We start from the raw sequence: 27,680 nt of genomic DNA on the forward strand, positions 1-27,680 counted from the left end.
TCTTTGCTATTGCTCCAGCCCCTACATTGAATTTTCCAAAGAGATTAAGATGTTCAGTATGTGAGGAAGAATATGTGTTAAACACTTTTTTAGTGTATTTGGTATCTTAGATGAAGTGGAATGTTGAACATTCAAATTTTCAGCTTTACTCAAAAAAATGGTATATGATACATTAACATTGAACAAATTAAGCCAGTAGTTTTGTTTTGCCACAAAGTAAACATTAGTCAGAAGACTTTGCAACTGGGTTCTAAACATTCAAGGAATGTATAATTTCATTCTCAACACAAATTATATAGTTTTATAAACAGCAATAAACTTTTCAGTTAATTATATAACACTAATATAATCTTATACTTGAAATAAGACTGTTAACATTACAATAAAGGAAGATGATAGGCGTTTTTATTCATAAAGATAATGAAAAAATTTTAAACATGTTGCCAAACTGACTAATGCATATATATATATATATATATATATATATATATATATATATAAATCCCAAGATCAAGTTAAGTTTGTCATTAATGCATGACTGGGTTATCATTATAAGCATCAGTAATTATATAGAGGACTTGAACAAAACTATCAGCCAACTTGACCTAATTGAATTTTCCTCTATCCAATAATAACACCATTGTTATTTTCAAATACATAAGAAGCATTCATCAAGATAGATTGAATAAAATGGATATCAGTTTATTTAAAATTAATGCTGTTGATAATGTGGAATAATAGAACTCATTTTTAATTGCTAGTGGGAATATGTTAGCAAAACATTGGAAAATATCTAGTAATATTTAATAAAATGGAAGATTGACGTACAGTAAACTAGCATCTCTACTCAGAGGTATATATGAAGGTGAGTTTATACATTTGTACTGAGAAAAAAGTATTTGCTCATTGCTAATTTATATATAGTAAAAAATAAAGGAGAAATTAAATGTCTCCAAATCCATCATTTGCTTAGTGAATATATCAGGTTTTTTTACATGTTGATATGTATCACATACATATATAAGTAAAAAGACATACTTTATCAGTTGGTATGGTGTAATTAATTGTGAATACAAATGAATGCCGATTAAAAAAAATCTAGGAACAGGACACTTGGTTCTGGCAATAACATGTATCTCTCTAGCCCATGCCTTAGACTTTCTCTAGAACACATAAATTTTATTAGTTCTAGTGTGGACACATTTTTATTTATTTATGATTTTGCTAAGTTATCTACCAGAGTATTAACTAATTAATTTGTATTTTTTCTTGTCTCTTACTTATCAGTATATCTTTTTATAATTCGGATCACTTTTGAAAAAAATTTTAAATTTAACTAAAGACTGATTTGTAAAGTTATTGATGGTTGAGATTTAGGCATATAATTGTTTGTTTTGTTTTTTTTTTTGCGGGGAGGGGGGCTACATCTGATGGTGCTCAGGTGTTTCTCCTGGCTCTGTGCTCAGAAATTACTCCTGGCTGGGGCCGGCAAGGTGGCGCTAGAGGTAAGGTATCTGCCTTGCAAGCGCTAGCCAAGGAAGGACCATGGTTCGATCCCCAGCGTCCCATATGGTCCCCCAAAGCCAGGGGAAACTTCTGAGCGCTTAGCCAGGAGTAACCCCTGAGCATCAAACGGGTGTGGCCTGAAAAACAAAAACAAAAAAAAGAAATTACTCCTGGCTTGGGGGACCATATGGGATGCCGGCAATCGAACCCTGGGTTCTGGGTCTGCCGTGTGCAAGACAAATGCCCTACTGCTGTGCTTGCTATCTCTTCATCCCTGCATATAATATTGCAATACTGCTCCCACCCCCAGTATCATTTTCTTCATCAGTGCTTCCATACTCCAACCCTTTCCCCAGCCGTGCTTCTTTAACTACCTACCATCTTGATAGACACTTTTCAGTCTGGTGGTTGCTGGTTAGATCTTGTTTCAGTGTTGAGTCCGTCCCTCTGTCTGTCTGTCTGTCTGTCTGTCTGTCTGTCTGTCTATCTATCTATCAATCAATCATCTATCTATCTATCTATCTATCTATCTATCTATCTATCTATCTATCTATCTATCTATCTATCTATCTATCTACCTACCAACCACTCTCCCACAACCCTGTATAACTGAAGCCCTGACTTTTGTTTCTTTATTACTTCCCTATCTCATTTTCTTATCCCTCTTAATTTTTTTCCTTCATTATCCTTCTTCCTAAATTCTGGGGTCAAGGTATAATCTAGGCATCCCCCTCCCCTTTACTACATTATATTTCCTCATTCAGTTATTCTATATGGCATAGAGATGTGAGATCATCCTTGTTTGTCTGCCTTCTGGCTTGCCTCCTCACTATGCTGTCTTCCAATTCTAAACAAGTTGAAACAAATCTTATAATTTCATTATTCCTTGCAGCGTCATAGTATTTCTTTTGTGTGTGTGTGTATTTTAAATTTTTTTTCTTTATTTAAACACCTTGATTACATATATGATTGTGATTAGGTTTCGGTCATGTAAAGAACACCCCCTTCATCAGTGCAACATTCCCACCACCAATGTCCCAAATCTCCCTCCATCCCACTCCACCCCCACCTGTACTCCAGACAGGCTTTCCAGTTCTCTCATTCATTCATATGATTATGGTAGCTCTCTGTGTAGTTATTTCTATAACTGCACTCACCACTCTTTGTGATGAGCTTCATGAAGTGAGCTGGAAGTTCCAGCCCTCCTCTCATTGTCTCTGAGGATTGTTGCAAAAATGACTTTTATTTTTCTCAAAACCCATAGATGAGTGAGACTATTCTGTGTCTCTCTTTCCCTCTGACTTATTTCACTCAGCATGATAGATTCCATGTACATCCATGTATAGGAAAATTTCATGACTTCATCTCTCCTGATGGCTGCATAATATTCCATTGTGTATATGTACCACAGTTTCTTTAGCCATTTGTCTGTTGAAGGGCATCTTGCTTGTTTCCAAAGCCTGGCTATTGTGAATAGTGCTGCAATAAATATAGGTGTGAGGAAGGGGTTTTTGTATTGTATTCTTGTGTTCTTAGGGTATATCCCTAGGAGTGGAATAGCTGGGTCGAATGGGAGCTCAATTTCCAGATTTTGGAGGAATCTCCATATCGTTTTCCATAGAGGTTGGACTACACAGCATTCCCACCAGCAGTGGATAGGAGTTCCTTTCTCTTCACATCCCCACCAGCACTGATTGTTCTCATTCTTTGTGATGTATGCCAATCTCTGTGGTGTGAGGTGGTATCTCATCGTTGTTTTCATTTGCATCTCCCTGATGATTAGTGATGAGGAACATTTTTTTCATGTGCCTTTTGGCCATTTGTATTTCTTTTTTGTTAAAGTGTCTGTTCATTTCTTCTCCCCATTTTTTGATGGGATTAGATGTGTTTGTTTTTTTTTTCTTGTAAAGTTCTGTCAGTGCCCTGTATATTTTGGATATTAGCCCCTTATCTGATGGGTGTTGGGTGAATAGTTTCTCCCACTCGGTGGGTGACTCTTGTATCCTGGGCACTATTTCTTTTGAGGTGCAGAAGCTTCTCAGTTTAATTTATTCCCATCTGTTGATCTCTGCTTTCACTTGTTTGGAAAGTGCAGTTTCCTCCTTGAAGATGCCTTTAGTCTCAATGTCATGGAGTGTTTTACCGACGTGTTGTTCTATATACCTTATGATATCAAGGTTTTTAATCCATTTGAATTTTACCTTTATACATGATGTTAAATAGGGGTCTATGTTCGCTTTTTTGCAAGTGGCTAACCAGTTCTGCCAGCACCACTTGTTGAAGAGATTTTTCCCTGCTCCACTTAGGATTTCTTGCTCCTTTGTCAAAAATTAGGTAATTGTATGTCTGGGGGACAATGTCTGAGAACTCAAGCCTATTCCACTGATCTGAGGGTCTGTCTTTATTCCAATACCATGCTGTTTTGATAACTATTGCTTTGTAGTACAGTTTAAAGTTGGGGAAAGTAATGCCTCCCATTTTCCTTTTCCCTAGGAGTGCTTTAGCTATTCGAGGGTGTTTATTGTTCCAGATGAACTTTGTAAGTGTTTGATCCACTTCTTTGAAGAATGTCATGGGTATTTTTAAGGGGATCACATTAAATCTGTATAATGCTTTGGGGAGTATTGCCATTTTAATGAGCTGCCAATCATGAGCTTGGTATGTGTTTCCATTTCTGTGTGTCCTCTCTTATTTCTTGGAGCAGGGCTTTATAGTTTTCTTTGTATAGGTCCTTCATGTCTTTGGTCAAGTTGACTCCAAGATATTTGAGTTTGTGTGGCACTATTGTGAATTGAATTGCCTTCCTTTTCTTCCTTATCATTATTGGTGTATAAAAAGGCCATTGATTTCTGTGTGTTAATTTTGTAGCCTGCCACCTTGTTATATGAGTCTATTGTTTCTAGAAGCTTTTTGGTAGAGTCTTTGGGGTTTTCTAAGTAGAGTATCATGTCATCTGCAAACAACGAGAGCTTGACTTCTTCCTTTCCTATCTGGATTCCCTTGATATTTTTTTCTTGCCTGATTGCTATAGCAAGAACTTTAGTACTATGTTGAAGAGGAGTTGAGAGGGACAGCCTTGTCTTGTACCAGAATTTAGAGGAAAGTCTTTTAGTTTTTCTCCATTGAGGATAATATTTGCCATTGGCTTGTGATAGATGGCTTCAACTAGATTGAGAAAGATTCCTTCCATTCCCATCTTGCTGAGAGTTTTGATCAAGTATGGGTGTTGGACCTTATCAAATGCTTTCTCTGCATCTATTGATATGATCATGTGATTTTTATTTTTCTTCTTGTTGATGTTGTGTATGAAGTTAATAGATTTTCAATGTTAAACCATCCTTGCATTTCTTTTTTTTTGGGGGGGGGTCACACCCAGCAGCACTCAGGGGTTACTCCTGGCTCTATGCTCAGAAATCCTTTCTGGCAGGCTCAGGGGACCATATGGAATTCCGGGATTCGAACCACCAACCTTCTTCATGCAAGGCCAATGCCTTATCTCCATGCTATCTCTTGGCCCCAGCTTCATAGTATTTCATTATGTTATATATACTATATCTTCACAATCTATTTATGTCACTGAATACCTAGGTTAATTCCATATCTTAGCTATTATAGTAAATGCAACAATGAATGAATAATGATGTGCATATATCATTTGCGTTCACTTATTTCTATAATATTGTGGACTTTTCTCATTTGGACTCCAATATAAACACATTCAATGTTAGCAATTTGTTTTATAAATATGTTTTTTATTTTTTGGTTTTTGGGTCACACCCGGCAGCATTTAGGGGTTACTCCTTGCTCTACACTCAGAAATTGCTCCTGGCAGGCTCGGGGAACCATATGAGATTCTGGGATTCGAACCACCTCTATACAACCAAGGCAAAAGCCCTTCCTCCATGTTATCTCTCTGGCCCCTTGTTTTATAAGTCACTTTATTGGTTATATGATATGTTATTGAGTGACTGTTTTTGCCTTTTCCTTAGCTTCCATACAAGGACATTCCATTTGTGTTTAGGTCTTCAGCATTGTAAATAACATAATAAACATCTTTGCAAAATGAGTTTATTCTGAAGGTTATCTTGGTGGGGAAAGGGAATGACCTACTTAAGAGAGTATATGCAGAGATAGATTTAAAGATAAATGCCATTTGTATGGCCCTTTGTAAGTGATTATTGAAATCATTTTACATAGCGTATTACTTTAACACACTTACACAATTGGGATCAGGTCCTAGCTCAAATTAGACAGTGATGTGATATGTCTGTCAAAATTTGATGATACTAATTTTTATTAAAGAACAACAGGCCTACACTAGAAGAAGAGATGTTTTCATTTTGACCTAACTTTTTGCTGTATATTTAAGTTAAACTTTTTTTTCCAGATAAGAACAAAGAAAGCAATAATTCTTATGTATATTGTGCTGGTTACCATTTCTATATTATACTGAGTACTTGGAACTCATGTTGCAAGAGGAATTTGTTAAATGGTATAATCAGAGCAGGATTTGTGATAGATATTTTGTATCTTTCAAAAAAGACTTTGGTAGGAATGTGGACATTTCAGTCTTCAACTAGAAGAAAGATTACTTCAACAATGAGAGGAGGAACCTTTCTATGTTTAACAAAAACAAACATGAAAACAAAAACCATAAAACTTATGTTTAATTTACGAGAAGAATTAAATTTAGGGAACTATACAAATCAGACTGTAGAACCACTTCATACCACTTTCAAAAAAATCTAGAGATGTTTTATAAATTAGTTTTAAAAAAAATCTCTTATCCAAGATGAAGTTGAATAGAGGCCGTTGTTAGCATTATTAAATGTCAGCTATTTACTAGAGGCATTGAATTCAATGACATTTCAACCTTGAATTTGATATGTACATATTGTATCTCCATTGACTACAGAGCCAGTTGTACAGTCACAAGCACATTTCTTACCTCAGTGGAGCCCTTCTTTCAAGTCTCAGCAACTTCATAATTTGTCTAGACTCTTCCATAGACTCTCCCATTCCTTAACTAGAGAGAGACCTTTCTTAAAAGGTTTAGCTTCTTCTGCAGCCTATCAAAGCTCACTATTTGAGTCAGACTAGTTTCTTTTCTTTGATTAATTTCTTTCTCATGGTATAATTTTTTAACCAAAAAAACCAAATGTTCTCATTCTATTGTATAGTATATTTTCAAGGGTATGTTTCATAGTTCCCTTACCTTATATGCTGCAGACTTCCTCTAGGATTCTTCCCTTCTCCGAATCAAATCTTACTTTGGTATTATTCACTTGCCTTCATTTATGTGACACGTTATTTTACTACCAAGAATGTAGCTAAAGGGGCTAAGGAGATAGGCCAGTGCTTAGGCACCTGGTCCCTTTTGGATTTCTGTAGCATCACATGACTCTTAACTCTTAAACCTTCAGCACTGCCTGGGTAGCCCTGGAAGTCCCCACTGCCTCAGGGCCTGAGCAACTTATTCCTTGGGTCACAACATTCATTCAGGTGGAGCATCTCCAGCAGTAGCCCCTAACTAACTCAGAGGCTTTCTCTTCTCCCTACCCCTGACCCCAAAAGAACATAGTTAAAGAGTACACAGTTATTTCCTAAAATATAATGCCATTGTAATATTTAAACCCTACCCCTGACCCCAAAAGAATGTAGTTAAAGAGTACACAGTTATTTTCTAAAATATAATGCCATTGTAATATTTAGACTTGTTTCTGTTAGCTTATCCTTTGTGTGAGATTATTATAAATACCTTCAAGATAAGAGCAAGGCCACTCACAGCTTTACTTTGTCCCCTAGAGAGTTGTACATAGGTTATGTGGCATGTAGAAAGGTTTTATTAAATATGTTGAGTGTGAATGCACATTGACTTTGTAACCCAAATAACAAAGTTGCTATAATAGTCAGATCTTCCCTACTTGACTAAGATGGGCTCTTTCTTATCAAGTTATTTTTTTCTGGTTTGCACCTTTTATGCAAATGTACTTGGCATTGCAGTTTCAACTGGCTATGGCTTTCTAGCACTTTCAGGATTTGCTCTTTTTGTTTGTTTGCTTGTTTGTTTGTTTTGTTTTTTTGGGGGGCCAAACCCGGTGGTGCTCAGGAGTTACTCCTAGCTCTGCTCTCAGAAATCGTCCCTGGCAGGTTCGGGGGACCATATGGGATGCCAGAATCGAACCCAGGTCGGCTGGGTGCAAGGCAAATGCCCTACGGCTGTGCTATCGCTCCAGCCCCAGGATTTGCTTTTATAATCTACCACACTAGACTCTTCCTTTCATGTATATGTTATGGAGCATATAAGTGCAAAACAGCATAGAGGAATTAAGTAATATAAAAGAGTAGCACATAGTAGGGCGGAGAGATAGCACAGCTGTAGGGCTTTTGCCTTGCAAGCGGCCAACCCAGGACCAATGTTGGTTCTAATCCCGGCATCCCATATGGTCCCCTGAGCCTGCCAGGGTTAATTTATGAGCGTAGAGCCAGGAGTAACCCCTGAGTGTCGCTGGGTGTGACCCAAAAACAAAAAACAAAAAAATCACCAAAAGTGTAGCACATAGGGCCAGAGCGATAGTTCAGCGGTAGGGCGTTTGCCTTGCATGTGGCTGATTCAGGATGGACCTTGGTTTGATCCCCAGCATCCCATATGGTTCCCCAAGCCAGGAGCGATTTTTGATCGCATAGCCAAAAGTAACCTCAGCCATCACTGAGTGTGGCCCCAAAACAAAACAAAACAAAAAAAGAAAAAGAAAAAGAAAAGAAAAAGTGTAGCATATTGGGTCAGAAAGATAGCATGGAGGTAAGGCTTTTGCCTTGCATGCAGGACGGTGGTTTGAAACCTGGCATCCTATATGGTCTCCTGAGCCTTCCAGGAGTGATTTCTGAGCGTAGAGCCAGGAGTAACCCCTGAGCGCTGCCGGGTGTGATCCAAAAAAAAAAAAAAAGTGTAGCACATTGCCCAATAGACCCTAGTTTCCCCTAATACCACTCCCTTGAACACCAAACTATTGGGCTGTATTTACTGAGTACTGATGGGGGAGGCTTCCAGAAGAGTAGCCCATTAAAAAACTTTCCTTCAGTTTTCTGTTTACAGTTATATTCTTTTATAGCTCTCTTGCATTAAAAGTAAAACCTCCTACTCTTTTTTTTCCACTTTCTTATAACTTACACTTCATACAATTTCCAAATTTTACATCTGTCTTTTCATTTCTAGTGCAGTCCTTATTGTGACAATATCTTCATTACTTCTGATGTTCTTAAACTTTATTGTTAACATAATATAGTAAAATAAGTATTTAATACCTGTCATACAAGGAGTGTCATTGAATATGGGGGAATTTGCTGTCTTACAAGTTTTCAATTTCTCATAGTTTGCTTCCTTTTATTTCCACCTTTGGTTAATGAATGGTATTGTTTGGTGTTATTATTCTCTTACCCTCTACAACTAAGTTAGCTGCTTTATATTCTATTCAGTGGTGATGGTTGTTTCTTGATAGGAGAATGAGAAAAACACGAAGAAAAGTGGACAACCATAGTAACTCTACTCATTTTGCCACCATTATGGGAAATTGTTTGTGATTTGTGGAAATGGACTCTCTTTTATCAATGGTTGACTATCAGTTCCTTTTACTGGAGAGAAGTCATTAGTTAACGCAGCTCAAGGATTTGTCTGAGAAGAGCAGCACATCAGTTAGAATGCTAATTCACTCAACTGGCAGCAAGCACAGGGAAATGACAGCTTGGAGGGGGGTAAGAGGAGTGTCTGAAAATGGCAGCAGATTGGTATTTCGAAAGGGGAGGGAAATTTCATAATGATGAATAAGAAAGATGACATTTGGTGCTCACATTTAACTTGCATTGGATGTCCATATAAGGGTCAGTATGCATAACCTCTCTTGATTAGGCCTCCGGCTGCCCAGCAGCTGACTGGGTGTATACCCTTCAGACTGTAACCAAAAGAAAGGCCTAGATAATTAGGCCAAGTTGAACTGCAGGAGGTAGCCAGCCTCTCTGCTGCCTTTTGTATATTCATGACCCAACTTGATTGATGGAAGGACAGTGTTTGGTGACACTGTCATTTGCAAGTTGAAAGGTAGACTACGGGCTGGAGCCAAGATCAGATGTGCTTTAAAGAGTCCTACAATAAACTCATTTGGATGCTGATGATGTCCACATATGCATTTCTTTGTTTCTTCCTGTTTCTCATGGACATCTGTTAATTTGTAGAAATTAGCTTGGTTGTTTTCAGTTAAAACCTCACACTAAGTTACTGGCTAGTTTTGTTTAAAAAGTTGTACGAAGTTGCTAGTGATAGGCAGTCTCATGTTTTTAGGGTGATGATTTGAATTATTTCTTATGTAGAATTTAAAACGTTTCATTGAATTCATGCATATCACTAGAAACAAGAGATTTTCTTTTCCAGGAAAGAAGTTAAATCAAATTTTTTCTTACGTAATTTACACATGTCAGAAATATTAAGCACTTATGTCAGATTACACTTATTTTAGGTGGTCTATTTCTCATGCAGTATGTCAATAATGAAAGTTCACTTTTTATATGGTTCTTAAAAAAGGTCTTTTATGCATTCGGAGATCTTTTCTGTGTCCTCCAATAATTGATTCACTTCAGGCTTGTGGAAAATTAGTTAATGAACTCAGGAAGTTAGAGTCCTGAAAAAGAAACACGATGTTGTTCTAATCACATCTTAAAAATGCTGAGCCTTAGTTATTGTAAATTATTAGAAGAATGAAATTTACATTAAAATGAAATAAAGAAAGGATCATTTAATTATCTTTGCTGTTCCTCTTTGAGAAAACAAGCTTCTATTTAAATTCTTCGAGAAACACCACAATGAGTACTGATTGTCAAAGTTGTACTTATCAATACTTGTTATTGCATCTATGCTTTGTGTAGTTGAGTTGTTTTGATATAACTAAAAGATCAACCTGAAAGTAATTTGGACCCTTTTTGATGGAAGATTCCCTGAGACATTCTAGATTTGCTCTGAACTTCTGTTAGTTACCATAACTTCAGGTAACATATACATGTTCTCTGTACACTAAAGTGCTGTCTACTGGCTGAAGATGCAGCTTAGTGGATTGGAGCACATGCAGGAGTCCTGGTTTGATCATTGTCACTGGATATTCCTCTGAAAGCCATCTCTAAGCACTGAGCTAGGAGTACGCCCCTGAATAGTGTTATATATGGTCCAAAAATGAGGGGGGAAAAGGCTGTGTAAATATAAGTAGTAAGTTTTGTTGCTGTTATTACTGTTATTGATGACTAATTGTTACAAATGAAGTTGTCTGTGTATATGTGTGTGGGTGGGTATGGGTGCATGGATGTGTGCGTGGGTGGGTGGTGGCTGAGAAAGGTCTGCTACAATGGATGATGTCCAGGGCTTATTCCGTGCTTTGCTCAGGGGTCACTTCTGGAGGTGTTCAGGATAATATATGCAGTAATGGGACTGAATTGAGTTTCATTCAAGGCTTCTTGTTACATTTTTCTCAAACACATGCCACTGCTCAGGTATGATGAAACTTTTAATAAAATCAAAATAGCAAAGAAAGTTCTGGTAGGTGTTGAGCAAAGTGACCACTATAGAAAACATACATATTCTAAAAAGTCATTTGAGTCAAAACTGACGTTTGAGATAAGCATCTGAAATGTAGTATCTGAAATTTGTATTTTTCAGAACTTCTTTGTTGTAATTTGTGGTAATTATTTCTAAATCAGTTATCTTTTAGCAGAAAAAAACTAATATAACCAATATGTTAATGAAAATGACTTTTTTTTTTCACTTAAAAGATAACCCAGGAATTTCAAATACTGGCTTTTCTTTTAAATCTTTTCTTATTTGAAATCTGACAGCAAGATGTGTGTTTTTTCTATAAAATAAGGTAAAAAAAATAAAATGTCTTATTGAATAGAAACAGTTGTACCTTGAATGAATGTAAATGCATTGTGCATTCTCCACTGCAGAGCAATAATCTTAATGTGTTATCATTCATCTCATTAAGTCTTCTCAGAAACTTACAGGTGTCACTTTGTCAGGAAAGTGGTCTTTCCAGTGATAAAATAAATTAGACACTTGTTCCATGAAGGCATCTTATTCCTGCTTATCAGCTCTTCAATTTATGGCTTTGCTTTGAAATCTGTGCCTGTGACTCCCATTTTTGTATTTACTCCAATTAACACATAAACCCTAATTAGCCAGATCAAGGGACTTGGGAGTCCATAAATGGAAAGTGACATGGCAGAGCTTGGCAGCTGGCGTCAAGGCAAGGTGACAAAAATAGGGAAGTATCAATTAGATGACACTGATGGTAAGCTGTGTGTTGGGATGGTTCTCTGTTCTCTAAGCTGTTTACACTAGCTTAGGTCTTATGGATCAGCTGATAAAATGACAGTTAAGTTACAAGTACTGAACGTGGAGTAACTTTTTTAATAATCATAGTGAAATCTAAGCACCATTTAATTTCAATTTTATATCATTAGTACTAGTACTCAACGATACATTTCTACAAAATTGTTTTTTTGTATATTTGGAATTCTTGGTAGTGACATACTGGTGTCTAACATTTCAAATAAGAAACACTTTTTTTATCTTAGTAGAAATATCCAAATCCAGAATTATAAATTTTTATTCAAAAATTTTTTTGAAAGTTGGTGGAGTTGGGCATTTCTATTAGCACCACTAATATTTTTTAAATAAATTTATTAAAAGAAAATGCATCATAGTTGAAATAACTGATCATAATACATTTGTTTCAGGATGACAGGAAGCAAAGTTATCAAAAACTATAAAGAAAATAGGAGGTCTAAAATAAAAAAATTGGAAAAAGGAAAGGAAAGTTCATTAGCAGGTATATTTATGACAATTAAGTAGCACCCACTAACGTTGTTAATACAATAGCAGAAACTTTATTCTTTTTTTATTTTTTTTATTTTTTTGTGTTTTTGGGCCACACCCGGGAATGCTCAGGGGTTACTCCTGGCTATGTGCTCAGAAGTTGCTCCTGGCTTGGGGGACCATATGGGACACCGGGGGATCGAACCGCGGTCCCTCCAAGGTTAGCGCAGGCAAGGCAGGCACCTTACCTTTAGCGCCACCGCCCGGCCCCCAGAAACTTTATTATGCTCTTTTTTTTTTCAGGTAGTAGAATGGATTAGAAGAAAAGAAAGATGTGTGTGTATGGCAGTTATTATTGTTTGCACAGGCACAGCAAAATATGGAAGAAATTGGAAGGAGAAACCTTTAACCTCAAAACAGGGAAACCTCACCCCTGAAGTGTTTTGGTATAAAACCAACTCCAGGCCCATGCCTACTAGGTTATCCTCCCCCTTCGACATTCTCTGTGGTCCCAGAAACAGTTCTTCACCATCACGGTTGTTACTGTCGGGTTTCTGTAGTTATAGATCCTGGTTTCTGTACAGGTCCTATGTTGAAGGCTGCATGGTGTATGGCATCTTCTGGTAGCATTGCAGAGAATCCTGCCCTAAAAGCAGACTTGCTATTCCTAGGTTGTCATAGTGTCATAAGTATCATCTTTGGAGTTAATCAATGCCATGATGATAGCACCACTAATATTAACTAAGTTCCATACTGTAGTTTGGATTGCACATATAATTCAATAGTGAAATCTTTATTAGTGAGGTCTTTATTATTGTAATGGTTTCATAAATCTAATCTTTAAAGACTTGTTTCTCACTATTTAATTTTGTGCTTGTTACTTTCAAGAGTCATTGAGGCCAGGCCAGGGAGTTACCTCAGTTGTTCAGATTTCTTTCTTTCTTTTTTTTTTATCTTATTGGTCAAATTTCTTATGCATGTACCACTACTGCCATGCCTGGCATTTCATGTTCTCCAGGACCTCAGCATTGATAAATATACAACAACTAGACTACTTCTCTAGTATTGTGATTTTTTTTTAACTATTTAACTTCTAACATTAGTTCCATTCTTCAAGTAGGTGTATTGGGCGCTTGTCAAGAAGGTTCTGGAGGGTTACTAATAATATACTTTCTCTTCACGCACGGAAATTTGCGTGACATTACAATTAGTTGGAACCAGTGGTGATAGGTCTTATTCTTTTCTGTGATCAACTCATCAAATTGTGATTTTTGAACATGGTGGCAATTAGATATCAGACAGTAGAGGGTATCTGTTCCATTCTTTCCCTACTCTCCTTTATTCAGAGTTGCACAATGGCTCTGTAGGTTTGGTTGGCATTTTCTTTAATGCAGATATAGTTTATAGTTATTCAAGTACTTGACTTTAAAGATAGGCTTTAAAATTGAAAGAGTTGGGAATACCAGTGAAAGGAAGTTGACATTGATGTGGTATTGGTGTTGACATTTTATCAGCCTAAAAGTCAACTATCAATAACCTTGTAAATTACTGTTTTTTTTTTTTGTTTTTGTTTTTGGGCCATACCCGGCGATGCTCAGGGGTTACTCCTGGCTATCTGCTCAGAAATAGCTCCTGGCAGGCACGGGGGACCATATGGGACACTGGGATTTGACCCAACCAACTTTGGTCCTGGATCGGCTGTTTGCAAGGCAAACGCCGCTGTGCTATCTCTCTGGGCCCAAATCACTGTTATTTTAATTAAATAAAGCTTTTATTTTGTTTTTGGGCTATACCCAGTGGTACTCAGGGTTACTTCTGGCTCTACATTCAGAAAGCTGGCAAGCTTGAGGGACTGTATATGGGATGCCAGGGATTGAACCTTGGTCGGCCACATGCAAGGCAAATGCCCTATCTGTTGTACTATCATTCCAGCCCCCTAATTAAATAAGACTTTATTAAAAAATAAAATTGAAAGTATTTTGGATGCTATCCACTTCTCTTTTCAAGTATTGCAAACCATGGAAGAACTCTTAAATGATATATTGGAAAAGTCACTGTTCTAGAGGAGTATTTGAAACATTAGAAATCTGCCAGAAGGTCCATTAACATAAATGTTTTACTCAGACACACAACATGTACTGAAATGAAAATGTTTCATGCATTAATTTGCTGTAGAAGGATACTAACATAACAATTAGAACAAACATTCTTGCCTACTTCGACTTAAATTTCCTAGGGCTGTAGTGATAATACATAGTGTTGATTGTATTCTAAGTCTTTTAACACTTAATAGTTTAATCTTCTATTGTTTTTAATGTTTCTATTGTTTCTACTAGGCAAGTTGAAATGAATTCTTCTGTTTTAAACCACTCAAACATAGTGAACCCTAGACAACTGGAAAGAAAAGTTAAAAAATTAATTTTGACATTAAGATTCTTTGAATTTCCTTGATCAGGTTAGGGTCTATTAGAAATAGTTGGAAAAAATATTTTTTCTCACCTGGGAAAAGTATGCTATCTATAAGTGTTGTAATTGTAAAAATATCAGATGCTGTCATGAAAACAGGGAACTCAGCCAACATAAAAGTAATCCATACGAGGCTACTTTGTGTGTTGGCCATTTTCAATCATTCTTGTCAGTGGCACTTTTGTGGTTGAGCTGGTAAGCTGTCTTACAAAGGAACACCCTAGTAGGGACTAAAAATATGTGCTTTGGCTTTCTTACACCAAAGAATGAAATGGTGACTTTGGAATGTCAATGGTTTCCATCCCAGTTGTGCAGCCGGTTCACTAGTTTCCCTCCTTCCCCCATCTTTGGTTTCTCATCCTGGTTTTTCCTGGTCATATGTTAGGAACCATGTGGAACTATTTCAAACTGTGATGGGGGAAAGCAGAAACTGCAAACATTCCTCCTTGAAGCAAGTGGTTGTCCTAAACTCAGCACTGTAGAATAAAAATGGAAACATAAAAATAGCAGTTGGAAAGATAAAACAGCATTTATAGTACTAATAAAACCGTTGTGGCTTCCACAGGAAAACATGCTTTGTAACCTAATGCTTACCTGAAAGGACTGTCGAGTTTCTGAGAGTTATAGCTGTTTTTGTAAGAGAAGCACAGAGATTTGCTTGAGGGCTGAGTGATAGATTCGCCTGCCTGAAGCATCCCAGTGTGTTTATACATGGCTTGTATGGCAGCTTTCATAAGACATTTACCCCATGATTTGCGATGAGCTTTATGTGTGAATAATTAATGGCAATTAAATCCTTAATTACAGTAATTAGGCAAGTCACAGGAAATTAAGCTGCAGCTGGAGAAGACATCGCCTGGGAAGAGAGGATGGGGGCTGTGTGAATGTGCCATTACTGACAGCATTTACCAGGATGCGTCGTGTTCAGCAGCTTTGGCATTTCTATTGGCAGCCTTGGGTAGGACAAGAGTGCTCTGCATTAAAAGCAATCTATAGTTGTCTACAAGAGTTTTAAGTTCAAGTGCCAAAATGTTGTGTTGCATATGGTGATTATCTATCGTTTATGGTTGCTATAACTCAAATGAGTATAATTGTTTTTGGTTGATAACAGTGACATTAGAAACCAGGAGCTTTTATGCACTCATAGGTTCTATTGGCATGAACTGTAATGCAACTTTTAGAAACAATTCATCCAGATTTGCAATTATGAAATAGATAATATAATTGTCTAGAAATTAACTGAAAATTTCAATCAAAACCAATAGCAGAACATAAAGTATCTTGGTTGAGAAGTTAATTACTTTATTACTAGTTGCTTTTCCATGCTAGTACACATTGGGTAAAAAATAGCTGTTGAATAGAATGCATATTTCAAGTGTCCAAAGAGCTGAGATCATAAAAAATACTAAATCATTTACATGAAATACTAAACACAGTTTAAGCTTAATCTATGGTGTGTGTTTTTAAAATCAAACTAAGTAACCATGATAGAGACTAGCATAGCCCAACAAATCTCTGGTGGGAGAAACTCCTCAATCCCCATTCAGAACACATAGCATCTTCCATCATTTCTACAGGGCTTAAAAATCATTAGACTGGGACTGGCAGCAGAAGCGCAAACAGTAGGGCATTTGCCTTGCACGTACTAACCTAGGGCAGACCACAGTTCATCCTTCCACGTCCCATATGGTCCCCCAAACCAGGAGCAATTTCTGAGCACATAGCCCAGGAATAACCCCTGAGCATCACCGGGTGTGGCCCCAAAAAGCAAAAAAAAAAAAAAAACCCAGAATAATAATAATTGAACTATTTTATACTGGTAAAAAGCATATAGATAAGTTTCAATATATCAATAATATTGATATATCAACATATCAGTAGGCAAGTTTCATGTGGATATATTTTATCTGATATTTCATAATCAATTACAAATTTGAACATGAATAAGTGTTCTTAAGCTTATCTAAATTATGAAGTATTATTTATTTATATTTATTATAATCATAAAATTATCTATTATAATTGTTCTCCTTTATACCAACATAACTATCAGTACCCAAAGAAAATAAAAATGCATAAGAAGTTTTTTTTGTGTGTTTTTTGGGTCACACCTGGCAGTGCTCAGGGGTTATTCTGGCTCCAGGCTCAGAATTGCTCCTGGCAGGCATAGGGGACCATATGGGACGCTGGGATTCGAACCGATGACCTCCTGCATGAAAGGCAAATGCCTTACCTCCATGCTATCTCTCCGGCCCCAAGAAGGTATATTTTATTTTATTTTATTTTTTGGGTTTGGTTTTTGGGTCACACCCGTAGCGCTCAGGGGTTACTCCTGGCTCTTTGCTCAGAAATTGCTGCTGGCAGGCTCAGGAAAGGACCATATGGGATGCCGGATTCAAACCAACCACCGACCTTCTGCATGGAAGGCAAATGCCTTACCTCCATGCTATCTCTCCAGTCCCTAGAAGGCATATTTTAAATACCTTATATTTTAAACAGTGTATACAATTTAACGGAAATATTTGTAAAGGCTTCATCTTTTATACTGAAAAAGGAAAATTTTGTCTTTTCTATATAATTTATACTCAAAAAGCCTGGTTGATTATTAAATATTAACTATGCAAATCCTTATCTTTCAAGAATAACCTTTTCTTCATAGACCAGACTGATGGAGATGGAAGTTAGTATATGAACGTACAGCGATCGTTGCTTTCTGTATTTCTGGTTCAATTTAAAGAGGAAGTAAGCCACAATATCCTAATAATAGTCTTGATTTTATAAATGATTTTTCCCTTGAAATAAGCAGCACATTCATTTTAATATGTAGAATCGGTTTGCTAGCAGGGCGACAGTTTAAAAAGGCTTCCAACTGTGACACAAGTGCAACCATATTGCTTCCTATTACTCGCTAAGGTAGTTGTTTAGAAGAGAGAATGTTCTCCCTGGAAATGTTTAAAGTGCTGTAATTTTATTTAGGATAATGAGGATTTATAACCATTTTGCCATATGAAAACCTGCCTTTAGACAGAGTGAAATAGACTGTTTTGGTTATTGAATGTTCTTAACTCTAGGGTGTGTGCTCCGTGTGTGCATGTGCGTGCACGTGCGTGTGCGTGCATGCAGTGTACGTGTGAGTTATAACACGGAGGAACAGTTGCTTTGGGAATTATGCTGGTCTATATGTTGATTTGTGTTATATGTTGGAGTATTAAATTATACCATTTACATTTCGCACAATGTTTACATTTCTTTGTTTGTAGACTTCTCCGTATTCAAGCAACTAACTAGAAAGCCTTTGTTCTGCTTTATAAAAATAATTTTATCAGTGACTCCTAGCTGGCTAAGTTTATAGACTAGCTAAGTCTTTAAAGACTTGGGCTCTCAGTCTTTATAGTTTCACTCATATACATTATACTAGAGGAAGTAGTTTTGAGTGATGGCCAGGTAGTTGTGATAAAGAGATAGTTGTAATAGAAAAGCACATCTCAGAATTGATATTTCTAACAGAGGATGGTATTAATGTAGGGACTGACAATGTGGCTCAGTCCTGGAGCACATGCCTCTCATGTGTGAGAAGTAGATTTGGATCCTCAGCATCTCTCTCTTTCTAACTTTCCCCATACATATATCACTAGTGTAGTATGTTATCAATAAAAATTAGCCTAGGAAATGTAAATTTGACTTATATTGTCAATATTCTACTCTATAGCATAGTCCTAAGACACAGTAGAATATTTGCTTGGGTTTTTGCTTCTGATACAAGAGGGGGTAGAAAGGAACAAAACAGTTAGAGATTTTTATCAGGTTTTTATCTCTTCACTGAAAACCTTAGCTCTCAAAACATTCTAATTTCCCTCATTTGAAGGTTCAAACAGTTTCAAATTACTGCCCATGGATTGTTCTTGACATCCCGAATGGTAAATTTGAGCTGTGGAAATGCTGGAATGTGTTTTTGTGCTTTTCCTGAACAAGGGAATTCAACGGGTAAATTACAGTCATTTACTGGGAGTGTAATTTACGGAGAGCCTTTAGGCAAATGCTGGAGAAAGGACAGCAGCAGAACGGAAAAGCAGCATAAAAACTGTTTTGTGTATTTTTTCCCTTTTCTCATTAAGTATTTATTCACATAAGAGTTTTATGAATTAATGGATGGTCCTACAATTAAGACAAATAACCTTTATTCATTTTCACTATTGATAAAGTATCTGAAAAATGATTTCACATGATTGCTATGTGAAAACTAAACACAGAATCACATTTCTGAAATTTTAGTACTTTATTTTCCCTTGTTATCTTATTGAAGAGATTTATTATTATAAATTATAATATCATATCATAAAAATGTTTTGTTCTGTCTTCAAAATGATCACAAAATTTATTAATTTAGATTTTTTGCTGTAATGGTTGAAATAAAAGTTTTAGTTTTTTTTTAACCGACTAGATTAATGTAAAAGCTTTCTAGACTTTGGTTGAAAAAGTACTGTTTTACTTTTATCATCTACCACAAATTTTAGAAAGAAAAAGACCAGTACCATTTTGGTTGTATGCACCATTTTAAACCGACACAAAATAACCTAGCTACTTTAGTGAAGGTTAAAGAGAAATTTTATGACATTGGTAACTAATTCTTTATAATATAGATATATAAACATTTGTGGTAATTCTTATAAACAGTTATGACCAGTTCCTTTTATGAAAAGCAGTGGGCTCTATAGTAATTGCTAAGCAAACAGAAAGCTGTGTTGCAAAGTGGTTTTGTATAGCATATTGTAATTTGACACTTAAGTTGTGCCCTGCATTACCCTGTGTCATAATTGATGGCTAAAGAAAAGCACACGCTATGCTAATCATTTGTTAGAATAGCTTGTTAAATTGTGGTTGCCAATTTTAAATAAACTATGAAATGCTTGTCTGTATTTTAAGGCTTTATAGCCTACAGATTTAAACAGTCATTTTGAAGCTTTTTTTTAACTTTCTGTTGCATATGCACAATTTTGTCTTTGCATACAAGGTCAGCATGTTTGCCAATTTAATAGCATATTATCAAGAACAAAATCAAGGAGCTGCAGGTTTCATGCCAGTATCTCAAGGGGATTTTCAGTTGCTACTTGACTGTAGGCTACAAAGATTCTCTATTTGGTATCTTTTTAAAAACCTTAAACTGGCATTTTAATACATGCTGTTTTAAGTTCATAAAAGTAAAATGTTCCAGAATTAGAAGGATAGTTTATTTTTTATTGAAAAATAAGGGTGCACTCATGTTCTGTTACCAAGAATAGTGACTAGATATAAAATATAATTTGTTAATATAGAAGTTATTAACTGAGAATGCCACTGCAAATTTCAGTACAGCAAAATCAGATTCAAGCAGTAAGATTACTGTGCACGATCAGTTTGTGAATCCTTATTTTTTTTAATGCAGGAGCTTTTACTTAAGTATGTGATGAGTCAATTATATCATAAAGAGAGGCATCCAAACTTGGAGGGGGTAAACTTTGAACTGAGGTAATAGAACTCTACCACCTTTTATACCAGAACTGAAGCATAATGAGAATATGTGCTTTTTATTTTGTTTTGCTTTGTTTTGGTGCCACACCCGGTGATGCTCAGAGATTATTTCTGTCTCTGTGTTTAGGCATTAATCCTGGTAGAGTTCTGAGGACTGTGTGGGATGCTGGTAATAGAACCCTGGTTAGCCACATGAATGGCAAGTGCTCTACTCATTGTACTATTCTTCCAGTCTCATATGCTTTTTATTTTGACATAAAAGAAATGTTACTTCTGTGGGAAAAGAAATGGTCGTGCAGTGAAGGACTATTCATTTTTAAAAGATTTCCATTTCTTAAAATACCTTTCATTTGTAGTACCTTTACTTTGTAATGATATTCTGATGGGCTGCTTCCTGTCCAAAGTAAACCTTTTGATCATCCTGTCCATTTTGATAACATGGAGTGCATAAAGGGATTTTCACTTGTACATATTCTAAATTAAGCTAGTGAAGACATGCAAGCTAGTTCTCGGTCATTTGGTAGGCAGATATGGGTTATGTGGCCTACAGTTGCGCCTTTTGTACAGAGGAATTTCCTTTAGAACCTTCAGGATTAAATTAGTCTTATGTGAGAGCAAGATGGTATAATACACTTCGCAGAAACTCATCTGATGGCGTTTTTTGGAGCCATAAGATTTGATATTGCAATTTGTTATTGTTCTTCAGAAAATTGCAACAGTTTGTGTTTCTTATAGAAGGACTCTTAAGAATACTCATTTCGTCTCTAAATTGTACAAAATGTAAATATTAGGAAAGTTTTGGATTTGATGTATTTACCTCTATAAAAATACGTAGGCAAATGAAACTGATCATTGTTTCATAAATTTATATTTTATTTTTGATACTCCAATGAATTTAAATGTGCATGATTTGAAATGAAAACTCTTAATCATTTAAAACAGCAAGTCAGTATACTAATCTACAAATTATGAGAAAGCCAAAATCTCACACTGATACATAGATTATTCACCAGAGACTAAATCACATTCTCTGTTCCTCTGGTAAGATCCAACATAGAGTATTTTGGACAATTATTGGATAATAAGTAAATTTTATTTTTTAAAAATTTTAGTGTCCGTGTACTTGCAGAGTTTACTCTTTATTTTTAACTTTTAAGAATTTCTCCTGCTTTGGTTTTGGAAAGGATAAAAGAACCACAAATCACAATGAAATATCCTTATCCTATTCTCCTGGAGGTGAAATGGCAGGAGTAAAAAAATTGGGCACGCGCCTTCTGGAAGGGGGGCCCCTGAGCCTCCCCCAAGGACCGCTCCTGTATGCCAGGTCGGCGTGGATCCCCCGCGGTGGTCTGTGGCCCCGAGCCAGTAACTCACTGGCCCCCGCAGAGACGGCCCTGGGTGCCCACCGACCTTCCTCCCCGGCGTGGGCAGTCGAAGGCGCAGTAGGCTCGCCCCAGCGCTGAGCACACGGGCAGCGGCCTCCCGCTTCCCTCTCCTCCTCTGCACAAGGATGGGCCGAGAAGGGCGCTCCGAGAGAACCGGGAGAGAGAAATAACGGGCGTGTGGGGTTCGCTCTGAGCCCGAATTCCTTTCCTCCGTTGTTCTCAATCACCTTGATGAGACGATCTCGAAGCCGCCCGCTCGCCGTGGCGTTTGACAGGCTGATGATGTTCCACCCCTGTCGTGCCGCTGCTCCGTCTCTCTAGTTCATATCCCCGCCTAAGTGTGGCACAGAAGTCAACCCAAAGTGCCGAGCCCGCACAGGACGCGGAGGCCGCTCCGTTTCCATTCATTATGCAGGCAGGGTGCTGAGAATGTCGCTGTCAGCCTCAGGGGCGGGGGCTCCGACGGGCGCGGGGCCACGCGGGCCTCCCGGGAAGGCTGTGGGAGGGGGAGCCGAGTCGCTGCCCCGCCACGGCCGCCGCTCGCTGCAGAACAATGGGCGCGCCCGGGGCGCAGGGATGGCATCGGAGTCGCCGCGGCCCAGAGACACCCCGCACCCTCCACGTCCCGGGGATGCCCCGCCTGGGCTGCCGGAGGCCAAGTCGGGCTGGGCCGGGCAGAGGCGACCTGAGTTCCCAAGCCCCCCTGGTGCGCTGTCGGCTGGCTGTCAGCTGAGGTTCTTGTCCCACTTGGGGGGGGGGGGGCAGCCCGGTCCCCAGGCCCGGAATTAACGCTTTTTCAAGCCAGAAACTCGATTGACCTGAAGATGGAGATAACTGGGTCCTCTGGATTGCAAGCTGAACCGGACTACAAGACAAGGACTCCCTGGGAAAAATGGTGGTTATGAAAAAAAAAAAATTAACTCTAACCCCTCACCGTAAAACATGAAACCTCTTCCTGGAGGATTCCCACCATAATTGGCTCTTGAAGCATCCTAATTTAATGGCTGTTTTTCAATGGGAGACTAAATTGCACAGGGAATTCCGCAGGGAATTTGACTGTACAAACAATTGTTGAGTACCTACTATGTCCTGGGTGATGGGGAATTATTGCTTCATTATTGCGATATGAAAAAACATTTCTGAAAATTAAGATTATGTGCTTCCCAAGATTTAGACATGGAAACCCTGCCAGCATACTTGTCTCTTACCCACATCTTATCCCCGTGTTGAATAAATATGATAGGAAAGATGAATGTGTTTTATCTCATCTTTTTGCAAGTTTTTTTTAATAGAATCTTAGTAAAGAGTTGCGTTTTTCCGCGAAGCCGCTTATGTTTCAAACCTGCAGACTAAGAATTGTGTACTTGCAATTAGCGGCCAGACAAATATCTATGCCAGTAGAACAGCAGAATACTGAGATTTACATAGATTAATGAAAGGATAATTTGAATAGTTTTGCTTCTTTTTTAGATTTGCAAAACGGATCCTTGACCACATTTTGCACTTTTCTGTAAAATAATGGATTGTATAAGCTGCACGTCAGGAGTAAATTGTGTCACATTCAGCCAGGAGAGACCATTCTGAAAATTTTTCCAAAAGAAATTAGGTCATCTTTTCAAAGCCATATGTAAGTTGCTAGCTGAGATGACATTTAGCTCTGTACTAGCCAAAGTCATAATTTCTGAAGAAATCATTGCAATACCTTTTATAGTTTCTCTTTCAATACATAGATGCAAGTCATTACTTTGAAATGATTTTTAACTTAAGAACGTTTATGTTTTCCTGATATGTCTACTATACAACTTATCAAAAACAACTATTTGAAAATATTGTTTTCATGATTTATCATGAATTTTCTTCTAGCGCTTAAGACATACTATTATGGATGACTTCCTTTTCTCAAGTGAAAATATATAAAGATGCAACTTTATAAAATTAATACAGAATCATGTGAAATTGCTAATAATCGCTTATTTTATTTTTTACTTCCAATAAAGGTTGGTTAATCACTCATACACAATTTTGATGTTCACATACCTGAACTGAAAGAGCAGAAAGTTTCAGATACTTAAATCACTTAGATACAATCATTGTCTGAAACTGTTTGCATTTACAAATGATTGCGATTTGATGTTACACAAATAAAATATTATGTTCGTGGAATTCTTCTCAACCCTAATTAAATTTTTTAGATTCACAAGCAAAAATTTAAAGTATAATATTTTGTTTGGTTTTTAAAGGTGGATAACCTTTTTTCTTTAAAAACAACAACAACAACAACAACAGAATTAAAGCCATACAAACCTTAAATTAAAGATACATGGGTCTAATTTTAACTTTTTTTCTCCCATTTTTGTCTATCCAACATATAAACATCCAAAGTTTTGAGTTTTGACTACTTTCATTCCATTTAAGAGTTAAAGTCTACTGCTCTATGCATTTCATCTTTAATTTTACCTGAATCTAATGGGAGCTTCCAAAATTAGGTCAAGCTATCCAATCAACATTTTAATTGGAACCGTATTTACCAGGTATAGTTCAACTTTCTTTTGTATCTACTCAGAATAGTTTGCATCATAAAATCATTTACACAGTGGTTTGTTATTGATGCTATCTGTGAGATTTTTATTTCTGGGATAAATTCTCACAAATAAATTAATTTTTAAAATCAGGATGCAAAAGTGATGCATTATGAATATGCTTATTTAAAAAATTTAAATAGATACCAACAGATCCTATTCTTTACTTGGTATCATTAGCTTGGACATCATTGTATGATTCCAGATTATAGTGACATGACGCTCATAATACAATTTCACATTTTTATCCACTAAATAAAAACCTGCCCTGTGTTTTATTACAAAGTAGGTGGCCTGAAGGAAAAATATATGTATTCTTTCCTTTTGGCATAAAATATGCATTTGGGCTTCTCATTTCATCCCCAATCTGTGTTATTCCTTAAAAATGCAGAACTGCCTGAAGTCCTCTTTAATATTTAATTCAACAACTTTTTAATCTGTCATTATGCTGTGATGAAGTAAGCATCAAGTGTCGCTGAAAAAGATTAAATTATACTTGGAAATAGGAATTGAAATGATTTAGGGTTGGAGGCTGAATATTTGCTTTGCACAAGTAATAATAATAGTAGCTTGGGTGAAGAAGGGCTTTTGGCTTGGCTTTAATGTCTTTGCGTTGCTGTGCTCCCCTGTGGCTCCCCCTGATTTACGCTGGCATTACTGAGCTTTAGTTTATTTAAATGGAGGTAGGAAGTGGAAATTACTACACTACAATACATTAATTACTCCTTAGTATTTCTTTGTTCTGATTTTCCTTTTTTTTTTTCTGTAAACATCATAAACAATGATGCAACCTACCCAGTACGCATAGCAGCTGTAAGCAAACGTATAGCTCTTGTTAACAGGATTATCTTAGAAAGGATAGGGGCTCATAATTAATATTCATCTCTAAAATAGTTTGAAGAAAAGAAATTCAAAGCTTTCTCTTTCATAGGGGATGATGGGCCTACTACATAAGAGTAAGTAGTGACATTTTAGCTAAGTGTTTTATTATTTTTAAAATCCAGACAAATCTGTGGATTATTTTGTATTAGGGCAAAGGTAAAATTTTTTAGATCCCTTAGGTACTCTTGGATTACTCAACAGGTGACAAAAGACTAAACTTCTTAGAGAACTTGAGTTTTGCTAAAATTCAGATAACTGCCATTCAAAATTGCTTGGCCTCCTGTAGGCTTACTTTCAGTCAAATTTGGTAGCTCTGTTTGGGTCCAGAGCATGTCCTCCTAGTGGAGAAACTTATTTAGAAATTATTTGATCAATTTTTATAAAAGTAAGGTTTTTTATCTTTGTAAGAGTCCTTTGTATTTGTGTGTGTGTGTGTGTGTGTGTGTATGATGATGTGATGTGCTTTATATATTTATATCATCTCTGTAAGAAATGTCTTCAGAATATAATTCATTTGTCATGATTTGGCAGGGTGACAGTCCTTTTCAATTAAGTCTAGAAATAGACTAAAATCTTTATGTGCTGCACACCTGTTGGGATAATATCAGAACTTTATTGGTTCCCAAGTATCCAGTGTTTCTTTAATTCAAGTGCCTGCATACTTCCATACTATTCTATCAAAATAATAGAAGAAAAACTCTCCTTATTTTTTGGAAACATTCTAAGGGAGAGTATAATTTTATTGTAGTAAATTTAAAAACATATATTAATTCCATAGAATTAAAAAAAACTGTTATTTTTTTTTAAGCTTAATAACTCTGGGTAACCTTTTCTTTTCTTTGTTATTATTATTTCTTTATCACTATGGCTTTAAGTTGCACTAAGCATGAAGTTGCACTTGAAAATAGTTGACATTTGACAAATAATATATTCAATTTTTTCTGAAGCTGCTTTTTTGTAAATGGTAAATTGAGTTAATTTTATTCTCTGCCTAATTGAGCTTTCTGCATATTTAGCTTCCACCTATGTTAGGTGTTGAATATTGTTATAATATTCAAGATGTGTAGGGTGGGGCAATTGTGTGAGTAGATTACTTTCCTTTTATTTGTTATTATTAAACCTTTGAAATGAAAGTTATCTTGTTTTTGACAATAAGTCATCTTAATAACTACTCCTGGCAGGCTCAAGGGACCATATAGGATGCTGGGGATCAAACCCGTGCAAGGAAAACACTCTACAGGCTCTTCTATTGCTCCATCCCCTAATATAGGGTAATTTTTTTTTAACTAAATAAGTTTTTAAGTGATTGGTCAGTATTTGCCTAGATACTATAATTTCTGTTAAGATAAGCACTTGTCAGCATGTTTGTATTTTTTTTTCTTGCTCTAGCACAAGACTAGTTGCTTTTCTGAAAACTAGTATGCTTGTAGGATAAAGTAAATACATGTCTTTGTAGAAGAATAAATAAAAAGAGCAACCTGAGTCAATAAGCGGGTTCAATTCATGCCTACAGCCATGGCGGACAGCTCATTTTGTAGATGTGGGTGTTTTGTTTACATTTATAATGCAGCTTTATTTAATGCTGACAGATATAGCTTGTGGCAAATGATAGTCAGAATGTATGAGCAGTCATAATGCTTCTGTCTTCTTATAGTGTGCTGCTGAAAATAAGCAGTTCACCTCTGTTTTTATTGAGGAAAGGATATGAGACAGCTATAGCTTCGTGAGGCTATTTATTGAGTTGTTTTACTAGCTGTGAACATGCCGCTTTATAGCAGTTGTGAAAATGGACTTTGCTAGTGTGTGGGAAAGGAAATAACATTGCAGTATACAAGGGTAGTAAAAAATCTCTATAAATAATTTTTCAAACTGAGGAATATTCTCATTTAAACAAGCAGAATGAGTTGTGATTTTAGCTAGGTGTTAGCTCCCCTCCAAAAATAACTAGATTGGAATTTGTAATCCCAAAGATAAATTTGATTCTCTAAAATTTAACTCTATAGAACTTAAGAAAACTTGTTTACATATGTAGCTAGATTTAGACTGTTGGGGTCTAAGTATCTTTGTTACCCAACTTAGATATAGACATTATAAAATGTGCAGTAGGCTACTTGAGTGAGAAACTTTACCTACCTGTCCCCTTATAATATGTTAATAGTATACTAGTTCTTTAACAATGTACACTTAGGGATCGGAGTGGTGGCGTAGCAAAAGGGCGTTTGCCTTCCATGTGGCTGACCTAGGACAGAGCGCGGTTCGATCCCCTAGCATCCCATATGGTCTCCCAAGCCTGGAGCAACCCCTGAACATCAACGTGTGTGGCCCAAAAGCAAAGCAAAAACAAAAACAAAAAACACTTTAACAATGTACACAATGATACTGAGAAGCCCATTTTTTATATATATTCTTCATAATAGAATAGAAAAGTCAGGTGGGTAAATAGCATACATTTTGATAGAATATTTTTTAAGTATTTGTATTTTGACCCTATAGATTTAT

At 36.7% G+C, this 27,680-nt stretch overlaps 1 protein-coding gene across 2 annotated transcripts in view; it reads left to right on the forward strand.

The window, feature by feature from the left end:
* Positions 1–27,680, forward strand: part of PBX3 (PBX homeobox 3) — a 255,868-nt gene that overhangs the window by 139,821 nt on the left and 88,367 nt on the right. The window lies entirely within an intron of this gene.

This window comes from Suncus etruscus, chromosome 5, assembly GCF_024139225.1.
Source record: "Suncus etruscus isolate mSunEtr1 chromosome 5, mSunEtr1.pri.cur, whole genome shotgun sequence".
NCBI classification, from domain to species: domain Eukaryota; kingdom Metazoa; phylum Chordata; class Mammalia; order Eulipotyphla; family Soricidae; genus Suncus; species Suncus etruscus.